The 22,918-nt window shown below is 45.1% G+C and overlaps 1 long non-coding RNA gene across 2 annotated transcripts; it reads right to left on the reverse strand.

Annotated features, from left to right (window-relative positions):
- Positions 1-5,328: 5,328 nt before the first annotated feature.
- Positions 5,329-15,466, reverse strand: Gm35281. Of its 2 annotated transcripts, XR_874483.2 has the most exons (4): positions 14,734-15,466; positions 6,334-6,586; positions 6,133-6,239; positions 5,329-5,622 (listed from the first exon to the last, which is right to left on the reverse strand). It is a non-coding gene; the product is annotated as a predicted gene, 35281 (long non-coding RNA). The 2 variants fall into 2 exon arrangements; XR_383319.3 differs by lacking the exon at positions 14,734-15,466 and having other exon boundaries at positions 6,334-6,701.
- Positions 15,467-22,918: the final 7,452 nt, after the last annotated feature.

The following is a 22,918-nucleotide window of genomic DNA, read 5'->3' on the forward strand; positions in this document are numbered from 1 at the left end:
ACAATCCTAAATGAGAAAAGGAATGTGGAAATTATCACTATCTCTGATTTCAAGTTATTCTACAAAGCTAAAGTAGTAAAAATATCATGATTTGGGAACCAAAACAGACACATAGATCAATAACATCAAACTGGAGACCCAGAAATAAATCCACAAACCTATGGAAATCTGACTTTTATGAAGAATCCATAAGTATGCACTGGGGGAAGGGGACACAGAAGCTTCAACAAATGGTGCGAGTCAAACTGGATGACTGCATTTAGAACAATCCAAATAGACCTGTACTAGTTGCTCCCTACAAAACTCAACCCCAAATGGATCATAAACCAGACACACTGAGCCTGATAGAAGAGAAAGTGGGAAATAGCCTTGAACTCACTGGCACAGAAAAAGACTTTCTAAACTGAACAGTTAGCACAGGCACTAAGAGCCACAATTAATAAATGGGGCCTCATGAAACTGAAAAGCTTCTGCATGAAGGACACCATCTTTCAGACAAAGAGGCAGCCTACAGGTAGGAAAACAGGTAGAATCTTACTAACTCTACATCTGCCAGAGGGCTAATAATCAAAATACATAAAGAACTCTCGAAACTAGATATCAAGAAAACATATAACCCAATTTTAAAATGGAGTACAGATCTTTTTTTAATATTTTTTATTACGTATTTTCCTCAATTACATTTCCAATGCTATCCCAAAAGTCCCCCACACCCTCCCCCCCACTTCCCTACCCACCCATTCCCATTTTTTGGCCCTGGCGGTCCCCTGTACTGGGGCATATAAAGTTTGCGTGTCCAATGGGCCTCTCTTTCCAGTGATGGCCGACTAGGCCATCTTTTGATACATATGCAGCTAGAGTCAAGAGCTCCGGGGTACTGGTTAGTTCATAATGTTGCACCTACAGGGTTGCAGATCTCTTTAGCTCCTTGGATACTTTCTCTAGCTCCTCCATTGAGGGCCCTGTGGAGTACAGATCTAATCAGAGAAGTCTCAGCAAAGGAAACTCGAATGGCTGAGAAACACTTTGAAACCATTCAACGTTCTTAGCCATCAGGGAAGTGCAAATCAAAACTACTTTGAGATTTTTTATTACATCAGTAGAGTATCTAAGATCAATAAAACTGACAGCTCTTGATGGCGAGGATGTAGAGTAAGGGGGACACTCATCCATTGCTAAGGGGAACTACAAATGTGTGTAGCCACTATGGAAAGCAGTGTGGCAGCTCTTCAGGACGAGACTCCCTCTAACTCAAAAGCAAGCTATACTTCTCTTGAACATATACCCAAAGGATTCTTCATCCTACCACAGACATATGGTGGATTGCTCAATCATGTCCATCGGTGATCTATTCATAAAGGCCAGAAAATGGAAACAAATTAGACATCCCTCAATCAATAGAAGAATGAATAAATAATATGTAGCACATTTACATGATGAAGTATACCCAGCCAATTAGAAGAGGAAGAAGGGGAGGAGAAGGAGGGAAGGAGGGAGGGAGGGAGGGAGAAAGAAAGAGAGAGAGAAAGAGAGAGAGAGAGAAGCTCACAGGTAAATGAATGGATAAAACTAGAAAAAAATTATCCTGAGTGAGGTATCCTGGACCTAGAAAGACACAGTATGCATTTGCTTATATATTGGTATTAGCTGTAAGTCAATAATAACCAAGCTACAATCTGTAGAACCACAGAAGTTAGGAATAAAGTAAGGTTATGGGGGGCATAGCTCTCATTAGGAAAGGAAAATAGAATATATAGTTATGGATGGATAAGGCTGGAACAGGAGGATCAGTAGGGAGAGGCAAGGAAGAAGGAGAAGAGGAAGGGAATACAGGGACAGACAGCTAAAGCTAAGAGTCGTTTGAGGGGTAGTATGGAAACCTACTACAACAGAAGCTTCCTAAGAAAGATATGTTACATATATGAATGCAATATAGATGAAATTGCCGAACAATGGAGAGCCAGGGTCTCAACTGGCCATCTCTTGTCACTATGGAGTTGTCAGTACTACTGGGATTGGGTTACACCTAATTGAATTGTTGGCCAAAGGGGTCCTATTGGGAACTCCCAGACAACATAGGCTGTTGCCAAGGCTGTAGGTTGCTATCTAAAAATTGACAGGAAGACCCCCATTGCTGAAGACAAGACCTACACAACTTATTAAATACGGAGAAGTCGAGCTGGTGCCTACACAGTCTTCACCATTATGTTCTAGCATCTTTGGTATAGGAAGGTACTCTGCATGCTACCAAAAGGGAAACAAAAATACCAAGCCAGTCTTTTGATCTACAACATCTTGCCTGCAAGCTAGCTATGCTAGAGCACTAGTGGAACAAAGCATGTAGAAGTTTCTAGCCAATATCTGATTTCGCTTAAGGCTCACTCCATCACAAGATGGAACCCATGTTGGCCACTGCATAGGTGACCAAGAACCTGAGACTAGATAGTCACGGGACCTAGGGGAAAACCAAATACTAGTGTTCTGAAAAGAAAAGAAAGAAAAACAACCAAACAACAAAACCTATCAATAAAATGACTTCTAATGACATTCTGTGGTTGCGGGAAATTTTGAAAAGGTCAGCCCAACATCTCTCCTATGTTCCCGCTCTAGCACAGGTACTGGCGGGCCACAACGCTATGTCCCTGGGAGGGGGGGGGGGTGCAGTTCAATGTGTTCTCACTGCTCTTTACTCTCATTCATCTCGCTTCCACACACCCCACACACACCCCATGATCGCCATCTCAACTCTTAGTTACCCAGTAGAAACATGACTCTTAAAGCTTAATTATCCAATCAGATTTCTATAACAATAAGATCACAATTTACAAGGTGCCAATACAGTCATAATAATCAGAGTCAAATGATAAAGATGAAAACTTTAACCCAATGATTCTGACCTTGTGAAAATCTTAGCTACTTGTAACTGTTTAAAACCACGTGGGACCAGGATCAGGATCATCTTCCTGTTCGTTTGCCTCCACGTTGACTTCTCTCCCTCTCCCCTCCTACCTCTTTATCTCTCCTTTTGGCCCCAAACTCTTAGCTCTGCCTCCCTTTTCCTGTCCAATCACAGGCCTGCCATTGCCCTAATGTGATTGGACAGAGAAAATCCTGCAACAATTCTGCCATACACATGGATCAGTGCCTTGCTCAGTCATCATCAGAGAGGCTTCCTCCTGCAGCAGATGGGAACAGAAACAGAGATGGCCCACTGCCAAACATGATACTGAGCGTGAGAGACCTCAGAACCCTCAGCCTTAAGCAGGATGCTTCCATCAAATCCCTCAGGGCACTGGGAACCCTGTGGAAGAAGATGCAGAGTACAAGAGACAGAAGAGAGGGAGGACACTATGAGAACAAGGCCCATTAAACCAACACGATCAAAACTCATATGAATTCAGAGACCGAAGCAGCACATACAGGACCTGCACTGGCCTGTACGCGGCACACTGTATATACATTATGACTTCCAGTTTGTTGTTTTTATGGAACTCCTGAGTGTGTCTTTGATTCTGTGCTTTTTGACTTTTTTGTTTGTCTTGTCCAACTCCATATGTTAGTGTTTATTTTATCTTATTATATATTATATTATATTATATTATATTATATTATTATCCCTTAGAAGTCTGTTTGCTTTCTAATGAAAGACAGAAAGGGAGTGAATCTAAATGGAAGGTGAGGGAGGAAGGAACTGGGATGAATAGGGGGAGAGATATATTCTGTGAGAAAATAATCTATTTTTGATAAAAGAAAATTAAATAAATTAAAAGGATTTCTCAGGAAATCCAAGGGCATTAACAGTTTTGGGGTGGGTTGGTAAAAATGGGTAGCAATCAAATCAATGGACTCTTAGCTGCAAGTTGGCCCCCAGCTGACAAATAGTAACACACACCTATTTCCACTGGTGGCAGACTGATGGTGGGCCGAGGTCTGTGGCCTCTCTGCCTCAAGCTCCAACTCAAGGGTTAAGTCATCCTATTTTTCAGGGTTACAGCCCCCATAAAGCTGTGTTCTGCAGCTGTTGTCTCATAGCTAGGCATGGCCATTGCCCTCTTGAATCAGAGCAGATGTGATCATGCACACACAACTTTCATGATATGCATCCCGTCAATTTTCCCAGAGAGGGAATGACACACTCTTAGGGATCATGAAGCTGCATGACCCCACCGAGACCTCCACTTCTCTGTGGCGATATGAGAAGTCATCTCTTAAGTGAACAGACCGTGGGGATGGGAACTCTGCTGCTGTCCCTTGTGGGACTTCCCAGTGGCAGAGCTGCCTTGAGACACCTGTGCCCTTACAATTGATCTCAGTAAATAAACTCCTTGGTTCACCAACATAGACTTGGACAGAATTCTTGACTCACCTGGTTTCCCCATTATCTGAGCAGACAGGGTCCCTCCCCCTCCTCCTCCTCTTCCTCTTCCTCCTCCTCTCTCTACTTCTCCTCTTCTTTCTTTCTTCTTTTTTCAGTTTTCTTTCTTTCTATCTGTCTCTTTCATCCTTTCTCTCTTCCTATCTCTCTTTCCTTCTTTCTTTCTTCATTTACTTTACATCCCAATTGCTGTACCCCCTCCTGTTCTCCCCTTCCACAGTCCCCCCACACACTTCTCCTCCTCTTCTCCTCTGAGAGAGCAGAGGCCCTCCCTGGGTATCCCCCAACCTTGGCACATCAAGTCCCTGCAGGTCTAGGCGCTTCTTCTCCCACTGAGGCTAGACAAGACAGCTGAGTTAGGGGAATAGATCCTACAGACAGGCTACAGCTTTAGGGATAGCACCTGCTCCAGTTGTTAGCGACCCACATTAAGACTGAGTTGCACATCTGCTCCATCTATGGCCTAAGTCCAGCCTGTGTTTGCTCTTTGGTTGGTGGCTCTGTCTCTGAGAGCCGCCAAGGGTCCAGGTTAGTTGACTCTGTTAGTGTTTCTGTTAGTATCCCCTTCAGGGTGACAGGGCATTTCTTTACCCCTCCCCAGGGAAACCATGCAACACTGTCATGATTTATATTTCCTGGACATTTGTCCTGTGCAAGATGCTGAGAGAGCACCTGGGATGGAGAGGCCAAGAGGCTCCACTCAGAAGAGAAACGTGCCCATCCCCCCTGGAAGTATTCCCTCAGATCCCGTTCCCTTGGCACCTGCATCTCCTGGTCCTCCTTCCCTCCCCACCCTGCCTTATTTCCCACATGTCTTCACTTCAAAGCCTCCTCCCATCAAGCCATCTGTCCCTTGGAAACTGCTCTGACTCTCCCATAGCTCATAGCAGAATGGATGGCATGGAGCAGAAGCTCAACAAATATTTATGGGATGACCGACAGAATATAATTACTTCCAGAAAAGCACATTTCCTTTATTTAGAGTTATGTGAATGTGACACCTGATATCATGTATCAGAACTTTTTTCAAGCAATAGTGACAGAAAATACAACCCAAATCATCTCGGTGAAGGAAGGAGAATGCATTGTCTCCCGTAAGTAGGATATTTATAAGCACAGTCTCAGCTGGATCCAGGGGCTCAAATAATACAGACATTGGTTTCTTCCTCTTGGGCTCCACTTATTCTTCTTGGCATTGATTTCAGATTCTTTTCTCATGAAACCAAGGTGGCATCAACAGTACCAAGCTTTCACAGATGCAAATCCAATATGGAGTAGAAGAAAAGGAAGAAAAGGAGGTTGAGAAGACGTCTGTTAAAATCCAAGCAAGATGATCTAGACTGGCCAATTATCCCTCGACACTTGGCTGGCTTATGGGGCCATGTGACACATCATACAGTTGGGGAATGAGAGTCCTGACTGTCCAGGCTAGGTCACTTGCCTCTGTTTACACTAGGGGTGAGGGCAGGCTGGATCCCCAAACATAATCAGAGTGCTCTTTGAAGAAGAAGAAAGGCTGGGTTGGGAAGGAGGGATTGAGCTAGAGAAACACATCCCATCTCACCCAAGCACCCTGGCCTGGGACCCACCCCCCGACCCCCAGCCTTCCCTTCAAGCATAAATATCTTTGGTTTCTACCCCAGCTTGGACAACAAAACTGCACAAAAGTCCACACAGGACAACACCCTGTCACAAAGCAAGCCACATGCAGTCCATGAACTTGAATCACCTCCACCTCACCCTCCCCAGCTGCTTACGGTGGGTGATCTGGGTGTGCAGCTGATGTGGCAAGAGGATGCCAGGATGCACCTCTTCTGTTCATAATGAGATGGTGTGGGCAGGTCTCACGTGCCATCCATTCACCCTACAGTGAATTGCAGAACAGCCAAAAGAAGACAGCTTTAACTTGCACTGCCGACCCAAAAACTAATGGTCCCTCTGTGACTCACTCTACTTACCTGTAAAATGGGAGTGAGAACCTCAGTGGCAGGCAGAGAGAGATGCTGCAGGGATGGAACAAGGTACAGCAGCTTCTGAGATTAGCAGGGCCTTCAAAGTTCTTGTACACAGGTTCCAAATCAGACGGCCTGGGGGTATGTATTACTCCTGGGAAAGCCGAAGCGAAGCGTGCTTTGTTCTCCACTAACTTGTTTTTCAAATGCCAGTAACTCATCTCATTCCTCAGCAAGGAAGAGCAGCATGTCAGGATGCCTAATTTAAGAAATCCCTCTTAATATTATCATAATGTAAAATGATACTTTTTTCAGAAGAGTTATTGTGCGCCGTGCTCAGATAGCATGAAGTACAAAAGAGACGTGCATATGCAAATTAACCTTCACTCAGAAGACACTTTCTGAATAATGAATGTGAAGAGTGGGAAGATTATCGGTCACCCAAGCACCAAACCCTGCTTCAGACACATCAAACATTTGTTTTCTCTATTGTTGACATTCTACGAGGGAAAAGGTCATGGGGTGAAATGTAAAGAGATTTTACTATTTGAAACTATTACGAGAACAGCCTCCCTCCAGCGCAGGAACATCTAGAAGGGCTTAAATGTCACTAACAGTCTCAAACTTATTACAGTGGATTTGAAGGGAAAAGGGGAACACAAAGGGTCTTTCTCATTAAAAATGCTCTTTGATTTTCGGTTGTAGCTCTAGCAGCGGAATCAGCAAGGGAGCGATTGCGGGGGGATTGCTGTTCAGATGGTAGAGGGGGCTCAGCCAGGAAGGCACATGCGACAGTGTACACATGAAAGAGTTCCACCTCAAAGAGGAAGCTCAAACCAGCTGGCTGAGCTCACTTGGTTGATTTCTTGAAGGAAATATGAAGAGTACATGGGAGTACTCACCCCTGTGTGAAACCCAGCTTAAAACCCCCTGTTGGCTGCCATATTGGGATCGCATGGCTCATCTATCCCACAAACACTGATATTGTTGGGATGAGGACTGGGGCTGGGGCCGGAATCATAGCCAGAGTGGGGCAGGTCTTCCAGGAGCTCAAAGTCTATATGGACCTGGGACACCACAGAGACAAGGCCTTCAAGTACAGGAAGGGCAAAGGTCTGAGGAAACCCATCCTCGCCCACCAGGTCACTCCCAGTCAGTGACCGACCATGGAGCACCATGTAACTTGTGCAGCCCAGGGGTACCTAGAAGGCCTCTGAGGCAGGCAGGCAGGCAGGCAGGCAGGCAGGCAGGCAGGCAGGCAGGCAACAAGCTCAGAGACAGCTCCTGCTCCAGTTGTTTGGGGAACCTGCATGAAGACCAAGATGCTGCATATATGCAGGGGGCCTAGGTCCAGCCCATGTCCACTCTTTGGGTGGTGATTCAGCCTCTGGAAACTCGCAAGGGTCCAGGTTAGTTGACTCTATTGGTCTTCCTGTGAAGTCCCTGTCCTCAATCTTTCTCCCAATTCTTCCATAAGACTCCTCTAGCTCTATCTAGTGTTTGGGTGTGAGTCTCTGTACCTCTTTCCATTGGCTGCTAGGTGGAGCCTCTCAGAGGACAGTTATGCTAGTTTTCTGTCTGCATGCATAATAGAGTATCATTAATAGTTTCAGGGATTGATTCTTGCTCCTAGACTGGGTCTCAATTTGGGGCAGTCATTGAGTGGCTATTCCCTCAATCTCTGCTCTATTATTGTTCCTGCACATCTTGTAGGCAGGACACATTTTGGGTTGAAGGCCTTGGAGGTGGGTTACTGTTCTTATCCTTCTGCTGGGAGTCCTGCCTGGCTACAGGAAGTGACAACTTCAGGATCCATATCCCCTACTGCTAGGAATCTCAGCTAGAGACCCCTTTAGAGCTTCTGGGGCCTCTCCCCATCCCAGACCTTTGGCACCTCCTAGAGATTGCTCCTCCAGCCGATCTCCCTCTCTTTACCCGGCTTGTCCTACATATGATTACCCCCACTCTGTTCCCCTCCCCAGGCTCTCTTTCACCCAGTTTCCTCCTTCCATTGATTTCTGATATGGATCGGTAGGATTAACATGGTGAAAATGGCCATTTTACCAAAAGCAATCTAACAGACTCAATGCAATTCCTATCAAAATTCTAACACAATTCATTACATCTTGAAAGAACAATTCTCAACTTTATATGGAAAAACTAGAAAACCCAGGATAACTAAAATGATCCTGAACAATAAAAGAACTTCTGGAGGTATCACTATCATTGACTTCAAGCTGTACTACAGAGTAATAGTGATAAAACAAACAAACAAAAAAACCTGCATAGTATTGGTATAGAAACAGAAAGGTGGATCAATGGAATCAAATCTAAGACTCAGAAATAAACTCACACACTTACAGACATGTGATTTTTGACAAAGGAGCCAAAACTGTACAATGGAAAAGGGAGAGCATCTTCAACAAATTCTGTTGGTCTAACTGGATGTCTGCATGTAGAAGAATGCAAATAGATCCATATTTATCACCCTGCATAAAACTCAAGTCCAAATATACTAAATCTAATAGAACAGAAAGTAGAGAATAACCTTGAACTCATTGGTATAGGAGACAACTTCCTAAACAAAACACTAATGCCTCAGGCAATAATGTCAAAAATTAATAAATGGGACCGCATGAATCTGAAAAGCTACTGTAAGTCAAAGGACACCATTGTCAGGACAAAATGACAGCCTACAGATTGGAAAATGGTCTTCAGTCATCCTATATCCAACAGAAGGCTAATATCCAAAAAATAAAGAACTTAAGAAGCTAGACACTGACAATCCAAATAACCCAATTTTTAAAATGAGGTAGAGAGAATTCTCAACAGAGAAATCTCAAATGGCCAAGAAGCACCCAAAGAAATGTTCAATCAAACAACATTGAACATTTCAATGCAAATCAAAATGACTCTGAGACTCCACCTTACAACCATCAGAATGGCTAAGATCAAAAAACTCAAAGGACAGCACATGCTGGTGAGGTTGTGGACCGAAGGGAATACTCCTCCACTGCTGGTAGGAGTATAAACTTGTACAGCTACTCTGGATATCAATTTGGCAGTTTCTCAGAAGATTGGGAATAGTTCTACCTCAAGACCCAGCTATACCACTCTTGGGCATTTACCCAAAAGATGCTCCACCATCCAACAAGGATACTTGATCAACTATGTTCATAGCAGCTTTATTCATAATAGACAGAAACTAGAAACAACCTAGATGTCCCTCAACTGAAAAATGGATACAGAAAATGTGGTACATCTACACAATGGAATACTACTCAGCTATTAAAAACAATGACATCATGAATTTTGCAGGCAAATGGACGGAACTAGAAAATATCCTAAGTGAAGTAACTAGGACCCAAAAGGACATGCATGGTATGTACTCACTTATAAATGAATATTAGCCATAAAGTACAGGTTAATCATGCTATAATCAATGTATCCAAAGAAGCCAAAATAACAGGGAAGGCACAAGGGAGGATGCTTGAATCTTTCTCAGATGGGAAAGCAACAGGTGCTCTTAAACTAGGTGTGGTGGTGTTCACTTTCAATCCCAGCACTTGGGAGGTTGAGGCAAGAAGATTGTGAGTTTGAGGCTAGCCTGGGCTAAATAGAAAGGCTTTGTCAAGAGGAAGAAAAGAAAAAGGAAGAGGAGCTGAAGGAGGAAGAAGAGGAGGAGCTGCTGAAGGAGGAGGAGAAGGAGGAAGAGGAGGAGAAGGAAGGAAGGAGACAAGTGGAAGAGGAGGACCCCAAACAACAACAAAAAAAAGGTCACCCAAGCGTAAAAGGAGAGAATAATTGGAGGTAATAGGAGATCTGTCTTAGTGGTAGAATGTTTGACTAGCATGTGAAAGGCCCTCAGGTCTACCCAAAGGAAGGACAGAAGGAAAAGGAAAAGGAATGAGAGAGGGTGCCACTTGGCTTCTCTGGGGTTCTTTCTGAAATAAATGCAAAGTGCTTGCCACTTTATCAGAAAGATCCACGTGTCTCCCCACCATCCCACGTCTCTATGACAGGCTCTTCTCAGTCAGCAGCACCCACTGCAGTACCCTGAGGCTCCCCTTCCTTGCTCAGGGATCAGAGTGAACCATGGTCTGTAGTGCTAGCCAAGGTCTTACTTAAAGGCTCCAGATCCTTTACTGTGCCCATCTCTCCTTCAGCAGCACCGATGTGGGAGTCTGTGGGAGACTGAAATATGCCAGCTAATGAATATTCTCCATGACACTGCATGTAACGCCATCCACGTGGTGGCGGGAGCCAGGGGTTGATGTTTGCCACACCCCTAGTTCACAGCAGGTGGAGCAGCAGAGACTTGCCACTACCTCCTCAGTAGTGGGGAGAGGAAATGTGGAATTGTGGCAGAGACCAAATCCCACCAGCAAGGGACCCAGTTGTTGAAGATGTTTCTGGTTGCTGCCTAGAGAGCTCCTCATGGTATTCATAGAAGTACAAGCTGGAAAGATGATGGCACAGTGGATAAGAGTGCTTGCCACCAAGCCTGGTGACCTGAGTCATTCCATGAGCCACATGGTAGAAAGAGAAAACTGACTCCACCATTTGTTCTCTGGACTCTATATGTACATGGTACATGCCCACACACATACACATATACACAGAAAGCTAAACAAAATTAATGTAATTAAAATATAGGCTATCTGCTGCAAGCCAGTGCGAGCCAGTTCCATGCACTTGTCAGGAAAGAACCCTGTACTTAAATCCTTCAGATTTCCGGAGAGCCAGATGTAGATGATCCATTCCAGTAATAGAGTTCAAAGAACTTTGCTTCAGGAAGCAGAGGAGTCTCAGATACAACCCCATTGGCGTAGCCCTGGTAGAGAACAAGGTGCTCAGGCGCCCACAGTCTCACTCTGCCTGCCTGACTTTTGGAGCATCTTTCTGGAGAGTTTTATGCCAGGAGGTCTCAGATACTAGATGGTTTTCTACGAGAATAACCTGTACCTGGAGGTCCTCAGCTCAGGACATTCCCCCAGGTCTTCTAGAACATGCCTGGAATTGCCCAAGTTGGTTTGCAGGGACACAGCCTTAGGGCTGATAATCTGAAGCCAAGGTTGCCTCTTGGAGTCCTATGTTCTATGGAACATGATGTAGGCTTGGTAGGTCCTTGGAACGCCACAATCTAGGCTATACAGAGGCACCTTCATCTCACCTCACTGGAGGCACTATGGGGCCACTGAAGGGGTTGGCTGGATTGGGACTTTTTCAACAAGCCGGTAGAGTGCCAGTTGTTGCTGGAGAGACTGTGCCCGAGGCTCAGGTCAGGTAGAAATGTACCATCCTGCAAGAAACTAGCAGCAGTAGCTTCTCCTGCTCCATGCTGTCTCTGCTGCCTGCTAGGAATGCCATCCTCCCTCTCTCAGTCTCCTTCTCTCCCACCTGCCTCCCCTTCCTCCTCTCCCTCCCTCTCCCCCTTCTCCCTCTCCCCCTTCTCCCTCTCAGTTTCCTTCTTCCTCCTCCCCATCCAGCTCCCCTCCCTCTTCCTCCTCCTAGCCAGTCTCCCAACAAACTCCTGTTCATTTGTAGGGCATGATGCTAAAACTAGAGATAAATACCAGCACAGAATAACACACCATGACCTCAGTTTGGGCAAAATACTCCCATGTGCCACACACAGGATAGAGAATGTACCACTGCAGAATTTCAAAAAAAAATTAACTAATCAGCTAATTTTCATGTGTGTGCATACAGGTATAAGCATGCCACCACACACAAACAAAGGTCAGAAAATAACTTGAAGGACTTTTCTTCTTCCACCATGTGGGTCTCATCGGTCAAAGTCAGGCATTCCATTGCATGGAGATGGGTACCATTCCTTGTTGAACCATTTCACCAGCTTCAGTAAGGTATTTTAAACATATTTTACTAGGGTATGTTAACTGCAAATAATAATAGCTGTCCTGGTGATATTTTTGTACAGAGTATAATGTATTTGATCACATTAGCCCTTTATCGTGCTTTCTTAACCCCACCCACCCCTCCATTCTCCATGATCCCCGTCCTCCTCTCCATTCATCTTCTTTCTGCTTTAAAGTCTTTTGTTTTTTTTTTCCTGGTGACACAATGAGCTTAGCTCTGGTTGCTCACAGGAGCAAGAAGAAGGAGTTACTTGCAGGAGCTTGAACAACTTACCAGCAGTTACACCGCTGAAGAATATGTCTCCATCCCCCAGTAGCCATGAACTGTCTATGAATTCCCCAGGAAGAGGTGGGGCCTCATTCGCAGGGGTTTGCCTGTGTGCTTTACTGCATTTTTATCTTGTCTACACATGCCCAATAGTAGCATCCCCTTATTTGCCATCTGAAGCCATCTCCCATCACTGCATTGAGGAGGTCAGCCCACCCTCTGATTATCTGTGATGTGTCAGGAGTACCTCAGCTAGAACCTAAACGTCAATGCTGCAAAGTACAGGTCTACCCATTTCAGCCATTGCATAGATGAGCAAATCAAGAGCCAGAGGGGGTCTAGGGGTAACCCCCAAAGCATGCAGTAGCTAAATGCTGAAGTTGGAGTCTGGGTTAAGCCTTAATACTTCTGTCTCTCAAGGTAGGAGTAGAGAGAGAAATCACAGCGTCCTAAGTGATGACAAGAGTTAACAGTTATTGAAAACTGTGCATGAAGCCCTTTCCCAGGCTATTCCTTCATATTATCTCATTTGAACTACACAGAAGATGACAGCATCATTCTCAATTTGCTTATGAGAAAACACGGTTCAGAGAGTCCAAATATCTCCTCCAAAAGCTTCCTAGCTGGTCTAGCCCAATCCACTCTTCCACAAGCTCCCGTGATGTCAGTGGTGGCAAAACTCAAAAGACAGTGCAGCAATGTGAAAACCCGAGTTTCAAGAGCAACCCCAGGCCCTGGAGGCTGTGCGAGGCTTAGGTTAGTGACCGTCCAATCCAGAGAAAGCTGGGGAGCCAGGTGTTCCAGAGTCACCTTTTTGTAACAAAAGGAACTGAGGAGCCAGTTAAACCTCAATCCCACCTCAGGGGCATCTTCTCTGTTCTCTGCTCAGTGTTCTGCTTCCCCTAAGGCTGGAACAGGGGCTGGAGCTGTCTGCCCCCTCCTGGCTCTCTGCTGGGGCGGAGTTTCCCAGCCTCACTCCTCCATCACATCCATCTTTGCTGAGCCCAGGATTCCTTGTTCTTTTTGCTCTATGCCGGACTTAAATTCTGGTTCACACAGCCACCAGGACTCCTCTGCATGTGCCCATGCTCGGCACCCTGGCAGCAGAGACCAGGCCTTCTTGCTTTTGCTGAAGAGACCCTCTCTTTTGCAGGCTGGTCATTGGGGGCTCAGAATCCCAACAACCCTTCTTGTCTCTTCAATTCTTCCCCACTTGGGGATCTTTATGGTTTGGTATGAAGCATGTCTGACCTTTTGTATAAGAAAGCTACTCCAATTTTACTCAAGTTTTAAAGAAGGGGGATGCCCCTGGAGAGATTTCTCAAAACATGTGCATGAACACACACACACACACACACACACACACACACACACACACACACACTTTTTTTCCCTATGCTTAAGAACATTGTCAGGTCCTTGTGACCTACATAGAGCTGCCCTAACCCATGAGGTGACATCATGTAGTAGCAACTTGACAGATCTGACTCACAATCAGGTTGCTGCTTTCCAGCTGTGTGACCTTGACCTTAAAAGAAAGGAGTCTCCTCTGTGCTGTGATTTCTTCCTCTGTACAACAATAAGGACAGTCTCGGCAGCTCTGCAAGGTTATGTGAGCTCTGGAGACAATGGCAGGCACACAGTGGGTGCTGAGGAAGAATGGCTTTGCACGTTCTTATTCTCAATGAGCTGGGTTTATACTAAGGACAGTACCTTGAGTTTACAGATTATTTCTCTGCCACAAACTGCCCACTGCAATTCTGTCCCATAAACCATAAGCTGGAGCAAGTTTGTGCAGAAAGGGTCATTCCAGCCATAGTAGATGGCTTAAAGAATCTTAATTGGCTTTAAAAACAAACAAACACAAGCAAGCAAAAACAAATAGTCACAGCTTCCATTTTCTAGAACGTCAAACTGGATCACCCAAAATCCTGTTGTCTCTTCTACGACATGAAAGCCCTGCTTGAACTAGAAACTTCTATGAAAACGTTGGTCCACTACCCATGAGCCACACGCCACCATCAGACAGCCATGTGCACAGGAAGACCTTCAGACCTGCTACAGCATGCAGTGCCAGAGCAAATGCCCTGTAGATAGATGGACGTATAGCTAATATAAGCCCTCCTCCTCGCACATAGCTCTGTGATCAGCACTGGCAACAGAGATGCAGAAACTGGATTTCCACTTCATCCCTACCTCCCGAGTCTCACCCGAGCCTAAGGCCAGTTGGTACAGGAGCTCATATAGAAGCTGAAATACCTGGTAGTCTAGGAAATTCCAGCCTCTGTGGTGCAGAAGACATGCTGGCTAAGGGCAGAATGCATGCTAAGCACCACAGCCCCATCCCTATGTCAGCCTATCACTGTGGCATAGTAGACTCCTTGTATGATCATTCCTTTCCTGGTGGCAGTACAGCCTACTCTAGGGCACAGGGATCCACCTCCAAGCACTATCTGCCTGGCATCTGGTCACTTTCAAGATGTTCTCCTGGCGTCTGTTGGGTGGAGGACACGCTGTGATCAAAGGTGGAGTAAGTTTTTTCTGTGCTTGTTATGTTTGAGTTGTTTTTGCTGCATCAGACTGCATAGCAAGGCCAACTTAACAGAGAAAATATCTGGCCTCGCATTGTCAGAGGGATCCATCCATCACAGCAGGGAGGGCATTGTGGAGCAACACAGTTATCACTGTGACGGCCACAAAGCAGGGAAGAAGGGGAGGACGGGCAGAGTAGGAGTGAGAAGGGGCGCCAATGCTTTGCGAGATGAGATCTAGGGTGTCTTGGGGTGGGGCTGAAATGGAGTGGAGGGAAACTTCAGCAGGAATAAAGTCATCACCTTGGCGTCTTAGGTGGCCATCTGTAGGTCACCAGGCATGATCAAAAGAGCAGAAATGGAGAGGGAAATCTCATGTCAGTGATTTTCTGGCTTTTGCTCCCCACCCCACCCTTATTCTGTCCAGGCTTCCAGGATCACTAACAACCGTACAGCTCCACTGTCGGCTACAGTGGGTTGTCTTATAGGCTTACACGTTCCTGATATGCACAGAGCCAAGGCTAAGGCTGTTCTTACAGGCAAAATAGCTGCACCTATCATCCACATTCAGGATCCATCTTCCCCTCCATTAAGCCACTCTGGAAATACCTTTACTGGCATCCCTAGGGGCATGCTGCAATCTTAGTCACATTGACAGAAAAAATGACCAACCACAGCATCCTCTTTGCACCTCCTACTATGTGTTTGCACCTCCTACTATGTGTTTGCACCTCCTACTATGTGTGGCCCATGTCTCCATCTTCCTGTCTCCATCATCCCAGCCTCTGTGAAGCCACAGTATCCTCCCTTTCCTTTATTAGACTCTTTTTTTACTGCTATTGCTTTTGTGAGATTCTAGAGATTGTTCACTATGTCCCTCTCCGCTGCTCTTTTGATCACTTGTGGAGACCTACAAATGGCCACCCAGTGTCCTAATATAAAGTCAAGGTTGATGGCTTTCCTCCTGATGAAGTTTCCCTCCACTCCATTTCAGCCACCACCCCAACACACCCTAGATCTTGCCACTCCCAGTACTATCGCCCCTTTAACACCCCATCCTGCCTGTCCTACATTCTAAATAGCATTCCCTGAGTACACAAGGACACTCACATTCTTCTAGTCTACTAGAAGCTCCTGTACATTGGCCTTATTGCTTTTCTAGCATCCATCATGTCCTTTCCATCTACCTTCTCTGCGTATGCAACATGGCCTGTCACCACCATCATCACCTTCACCATTGCCATCATCATCATCATCACCACCACCACCAACAACAATAACACCATCATCATCATCATCACCACCACCACCTTCACCATCATCACCACCACCACCACCACCACCACCACCACCACCACCATCATCATCATCACCACTACCACCATTGGCCCCTAACGTTTTACTTCTCTACCATGTTTAGCAAATTACTTTAGCAAAAATCCAAACCCAGTTTAAGTCCACCTCACCCCAGTTCTACACCTGGATGGTTGAGATTGGTCTTAGGAAAGACATCTTATGTTCAGGAGTCTCATAAACTCTGTCTCTGGGTTGGAACACTACCAACGTCCACATTGAACTCTTATCCCATGCCTTCAGCCTGTTTTCCGAATTTCTGCTTTCCTTTCAAAACATCTCGCTTCTCTCCCTTTCTCCCCATCAGCATTTGATTGTGTTTAAGACAGTAGGACCCTGTCACCTCCACTCCCAGAACACCAAGCTGAAGCTTATGTGCTGCTCCCTTCGTGGTATAATGGATAGCATGACCCTTCTTTTATTTATGGGAACAATTTCCACTTGCCTACCTCTGATTATTGTCTATGTAATTCACTCTAGTCAGAGTGAATTGCTGAGGTCACAGCGACCCTGCTCTTTATGAATCTGAGAACATGCTGATACACCATGCACCCACTCTAGAGATGGAAGGCCCAACCCTCGCCTTCACCTCAGACTGTAACTTTCCAGGAGTTGGCTGCTCTTATTGCCAGACCTCAAGAATACCATTTCCTTCTTGAATTAAATGGAACCCACCAGTTCACGAGGTCACATGTGGGATTCCCTGTGGACTACACCTTTCAGAAATGCTGTTTGGAAGAAATGAAGAACAGGTAGAATGGGACTTTCTTATCCTTGCTCCCTGAGCGTCTTCTTGTAGTAGTAAACTGAAGTCACACTGAATACTTGGTTTTGACACCGCTGTAACCCCAAGCAGGTAGATTTTAGAAAGTGGCAGTTTTAGAAACTTCAAGGCTAGAAGAGACTTCAAGGACCCTCTGATCTAGCCCTCGAATCCTGTAAAGAAACATAAGTTACCAACATGTCCGAGGTCAGACAGGCAGAGCAGGTGATGGTTTCTCAGCAATAAGGTCTCCTTCGGCAGAACAGGAAAAGCTCCGGGCACCAGCCCAAGAGTGGCCATCCTTAGCTCCCTCGAACCAGAGTATGAGAGGGGTTTGTGCCAGACTCCTTGGTATTAGGATGACCTCAGGTCAAATCCATATAGAAAGGAAGGACGTTGGATAGGGGAGAAGAAATGAAGGATGTAGTTTAAAGAAGATCTAGCCCAGCCTGATTCTGCAGGGGTTCTAACACATAATGCGGGCACAGAGCAGAAGCTGCCTTGTATAGGGAGGGGACTCTTGATGTTTCTCACTGTGGGGGAACTAAGTGCTCTGCATAGTTGGCAGTCACTTCCAGGTATCTCCTGATAAAACTGCCTGCACCTCTAAAGGGCAATGTTTCTCAAAAGATCTTAGCTCTGGACAATTTATGGCGCTGCCGTCATTAGTTGTGGGAGGCGGGGTCCAGATACACTAAATGTTAAAATGGGGTCCAGGAGACCCAGGTCAAAGCACTGTTCGTATCTGCTATAGTGGCTAAGAGAAAATTCTCAGGATCCCAGCCAGATGACTGGGGTTCACTATCAGCTCTGTGACCTTGAATAAATCTCTCAGGCTTTGGTTTCCCCATCTGAAAATTAGGAAAAGAAGATACTCTGTCAGAATTGTTGTAGCAGCCATTGAGCTAATGGGTAGTACTTAGTCTAATGACTGCATTCAGTAATATTATTGTAATTATTATTAATAATTATATTACTATAATTGCAAGTAATTATCGTGATGATAAAAACTGACAGCCTTGGCATGGAGCTATCTGAAGTTACCCTCTATCTCTAGCGTCCCAGAGAACCAGACGGGCATTGTCCATGCCTCAAGAACAACAGGAGGAGCATCCAAGAAGTAGCATTATTTTTAGCCATAATGTGGATGTGAATGTGTGTCGTCGCTGCTCCCATCTCACCACTGAGATAATTAACCAGAAGCAATTACACTGCACTTGGCAAATTGCAGCTTTGCCCTCTTTGTGAGAGACATGTTTTATTTATACTTCCTCCCTTGGGGCTTTTTGATTGATCACACATCGCGATCGATAGTTAAAGGTGAAATCCTGACACGGACTTTACCTAGGTTCCCCTCCGGGTTCTCTGAGCAAGAAATGACCTCCTGCCTCTGCCACAGCAGCTGTCTCAAGGGAGATCTGCACAGCTGAGCAACCGCAATGCCTCCCTCCCGGGCACATCTGCAGAGCCCCTTCTCATTTGAGGTGGTAGAACCCACGCCACGCCCTGAGCCGGACTCCCCGTCTCCCTTGCCTTGCCTCTTCTAATTTCGAAATTGCTGTAAGCCAACACACGAACAAAATATTGAGTTCACAGAAGGCCTCAGGAGCCAGACACTAAAAGTAGAGGCTCCAGTCATTCCACCGCTGGGAGTCTGCAAGGCTGAAGTTTGTGAGGGAAAACTGTCTGCGTTACTCTTCAGAGAAAGCGTTGGGAGAAAAAGGACATCCCGACAGTAGGAGGTGGATTTGACATGCCCTGTCAACGAGACAGTGAATGCCTTAGAGACAGAAGCAAACGTCTCAGTTCAGATGGCGATCCTCCCCGACTTGATCACTGTATGAATCCCGACAATATGTGTTCACTTTTCCCCATGTATTTGGTTGCTTGCTTATTTTAAAGACAGGGTCTTAGCATGTGACCTATCTGTCCTGGGCCCTAGAGCATAGTCTGGCCTCACCTAGAACAGAATTCTTCTGCCTCAGTCTCTGGAGTGGTACAGTTACAGACATGCACTAGTGCTTGTGTGTCTGTATGTGTGTGTGTTTCTGCTTGTGCAAACACACATGTGCATAGTGGTTTTTACAGCACATGCATGTGCTTACATACAACTTCAGACGTTATCTGTCTTTATTTTCCTTTTTGAAGCAGGGTTTCTCACTGGTTGGTAACGAGGCCGTCTGGCCAGGGAGACCCACGGATCTGCCTGTCTCTGCTTTCACAGCACAGGTTGCAAACACACACTGCCACACCTGACTTTTCTAACAGAGGCTCCAGGGGTTGGAACTCGGGTTCTGTGGGTAGTTTCCCGGCTGAGCTGTCCCCCACAGGCTGCTGTATTTGGATCTTTATTGGTAGAAGCTTGAGATTTAACAATACTGAAAATGACTGAGTTGTTAGCATTTTAATGTAGAACACTCTTCACAGTACACAATGCTCGTTAATAAACCTTCAGCACACTGGAGGTCTAAAATTTATAAACTCACAATTTTCATTTTTTTGAAAAAGTATGTATTCTTTATAAAATAGAACAAAAATATAACCCAAGAAAATCCACACCTTGACTAGATTTTTTTATCCTATTCTGTATCCATATTTATCTCTTTGAGAGAGGGGGGAGGGGAGGAGGAGAGGGGAGGAGGAAGAGGAAGAAGGGGAGTGAGGGAGCAAGAACAAGATCTTACTTCATTAGATGAAAAAATAGGAAAGGACACACTGGGTGACTCTCTCGATTAACAGTCCAATAAAATCTGCCACTGTGGCATGATGAGTTACCATTGAACCATACACTGTCACAACCTAGCCTCTGCCACATCCCATGCTCCCCTGGCCTCCATAGTCTGAGTGGCACCCCTGGTGGTACTATAGGTAAATGTCATTGCTATTACTACTCAAAATAATACTTGAAAATAGACAAGGGTAGATACTTACTTTAGTACAGGTTTCGATCATTCCATTTCATCTTGGTATACTAACAATTACTAACTTCTGTTTAAAATTAGCCTGCATTACTAATTTTTTTTCATTTAGATAATGGGTATTACATGTCCCAGACACTACATTATGCCCAAGAGATGAACTTACAAGTTAGGTCCTGCCCTAAGGGAGGCTAAGGGAGAACACTAAGCATCACTCAAGACAGATGCTATCAACACAGAACACTAAGCAATGTGAGAGGAGGAAGCCGACCCTTCCCAGACTTGTGGGATACAGCTCAAGGGGGTGTTAACTAGCAAGAGGCAGGACAGGAAGGAAGGCCATCTGTGACGAGGGGGCAGCTTGGACAAGGACCTGAGGTTCAGAACAAGACCTGTCACAACTGGAATAAAGAAAAAAAATATATGCAAGCACCTTGTAAGGTGAGACTGGAGTCTGTGGCCAGGGTTGTAGCAGTGGCACTACACAGAGTCATTTTACTGGTGGCTTTCTGATATCCATCCCCATGTACGTTCCACTTGACATTGCCATGTGATACAGAAATGATGTCACCCTCAGCTCCGGGGATGGGTCCCAGCAGATGAGAGTCAGTAGTTTCAGACCCCAGGTTTAAACATGGCATAAGACAACAGCTAATAAGCAGAGGAAGGAATGCAAATGAATTTGGACCTTAAAATGATAGGCACCTTCAACTATATGAGAGACAAGCCCTCTAGTTCCCTCCAGGGATGTGCAGGGAAGTCCATTAACTGAGTTACTGCTGTTGGCCAGAGGACTAAGGTGAACAGCAGAGAGAAGTGGAAGTAGCTTAGGCCTTGATGACACTACACTGTCACTAGATCAAGCAACCCTGAAGCCAGAGTCACCTCTGTAACGTGGGGACAGCAAATTTGTCTGTATCAGCATTTGCTGCTACCTGCTTCCAAGAGCATCACCCTGGATACATCTTGTGATACAGGTTCTTGTTTCTTCTTCCCAATCTTCCCAAGCTGAACAATGTTCTGGGTTTTGTCAGGATTTTGCTGGATAAGTGTGTGAGCTACAGACAAGGAGCTGCCTATTCCCCACCTACCACACACAGCATACATACCACACACCATAGATAGATACATATACACCACACACATACCACTTACCACAAACAACATACACACACATATATACAAAACACACACACCACACATACACACACATTGCACACATATCACACACACACACAAAGAAACACAGGTAAGAAATATAGTCCCTTGAATTATTTCTCTGAGGGAATGAGAGTGTCGCAGGACTTGTCAATTCTGCCTTGCTCGGTGTGGTCTGAACCCTTTAGCTCTTTGCCACTGCTTGGATTTCCTGCAGAGAATATACTTTGCTTCTATAATTAGACATCAAAGGCAATAACTGTTTTCTGTATAAATTAATTCTACCCATCACAAAGAAGGAACGTTTACTTTTCAAAACACATAGGACCCCAAAGGAAACTAACCAGAGGCCTACCTAGCCCAGTCTGTTAGCAGAGGAGAAACATTACAGGTCTTTGTATTGTGTCCAGACAGTTGAAGACTTATTATTAGAATAAAACATCTTGAGAACATGAATTTGTCCAATTTGTATTTTAAACCCTCAATTTATAAAATAGTTACTCTTTCTCATTTTAAAGTTCCATTATATAAAATAGATACACTCGCAAATATTAAAAACCCTCAGGAGATAGCATTTAGCATCTTTAAAGAACATAATATTTAATTATCATAGCATGAGGCTCTTCTAATGGCACATGGCAACATTGCTACTGAGAGTTGATTTCTGAGAGGCAAATTAAGTGGCATTTCTACTCACACGCCTTATTTAAATACAAGCTATATGCGTAATTATGCTTGACACCATTGCCACTTAAAAATAAAACTCAGGAAAATACACCGATACCCATGGAGATTTGCCCCTTAGTAACTACAATCAACAAAAAACGGCCACAAGTACCACTCCACAGAGATGTAGCTCCAGGACCTTCAGAGCCCTGACTGCTCACTAATGCAGACCACGGGATGCCAACGGCAGTTAGCCTTGCTGTTCACCACCGCCACTGCAGGTAAGGTATGCTCTAAGAAGGACAACGGTGCCATTGTCAATAATTACCTTTAAATAGAACCCTTGCTTTTTTCTTCTTCTTCTTCATTTTCAGCTTAGTCAGGCACTGCTTTTCGCCCTTGAAAAGTAATAGTTTTATTTTTCATTATTTATTTTCTTGCTAAGATTTATAAATTTATAAAAAAAAATAACAACACAAGCAAACATCCTAAAAGAGACAGGAGAGGTGGTACCTTCTCAGTCAGTCCTGTCTTCACATCGAGTGAGCAGTGAAGGAGAAGGGAAGCAGGACATTGGGGCTGGTCATAAACATCTGGATCGTGCCCTAAGTGAGCACAGGGCAGGGCTAGCCTTCTCAGTCTCCTTTCAAGCTAAGTTGGCATGTGACGCTCTTGTATTTCTAGTGGTGAGGCTAAGCTTCACCAGCTGAGCCACTCCTCCAGATAACTCTCTGTGACTGGCATTTGTCGTAAAGTTTAGAACCCTTACACCTTCTCTAACTGGGAGAGAGATGCTAGAAGCACTTATCAAGGCCAGGTCGCCATCAGCCTGAGCCCTCAGAAGCCTAATGTGAGCATAATAAACGCAGAAGTCCTTCCATCCACTCCTGGGGGGAAAATGCCCCTTTTTAGGCAAAGACATTGCCTCTACTATTGGACAGAAGGAAACTGAAGGAAGAACCCGGATTCCTTCAAGTGATGTTCATCTCCTCTTTTTCCATTTGGTTAACTAAAAGTTCAGTGAACAGTTTGGATTAAAACTCATCCAAAAATAT

Source organism: Mus musculus, chromosome 14, assembly GCF_000001635.26.
Source record: "Mus musculus strain C57BL/6J chromosome 14, GRCm38.p6 C57BL/6J".
In the NCBI taxonomy this organism is placed as follows: domain Eukaryota; kingdom Metazoa; phylum Chordata; class Mammalia; order Rodentia; family Muridae; genus Mus; species Mus musculus.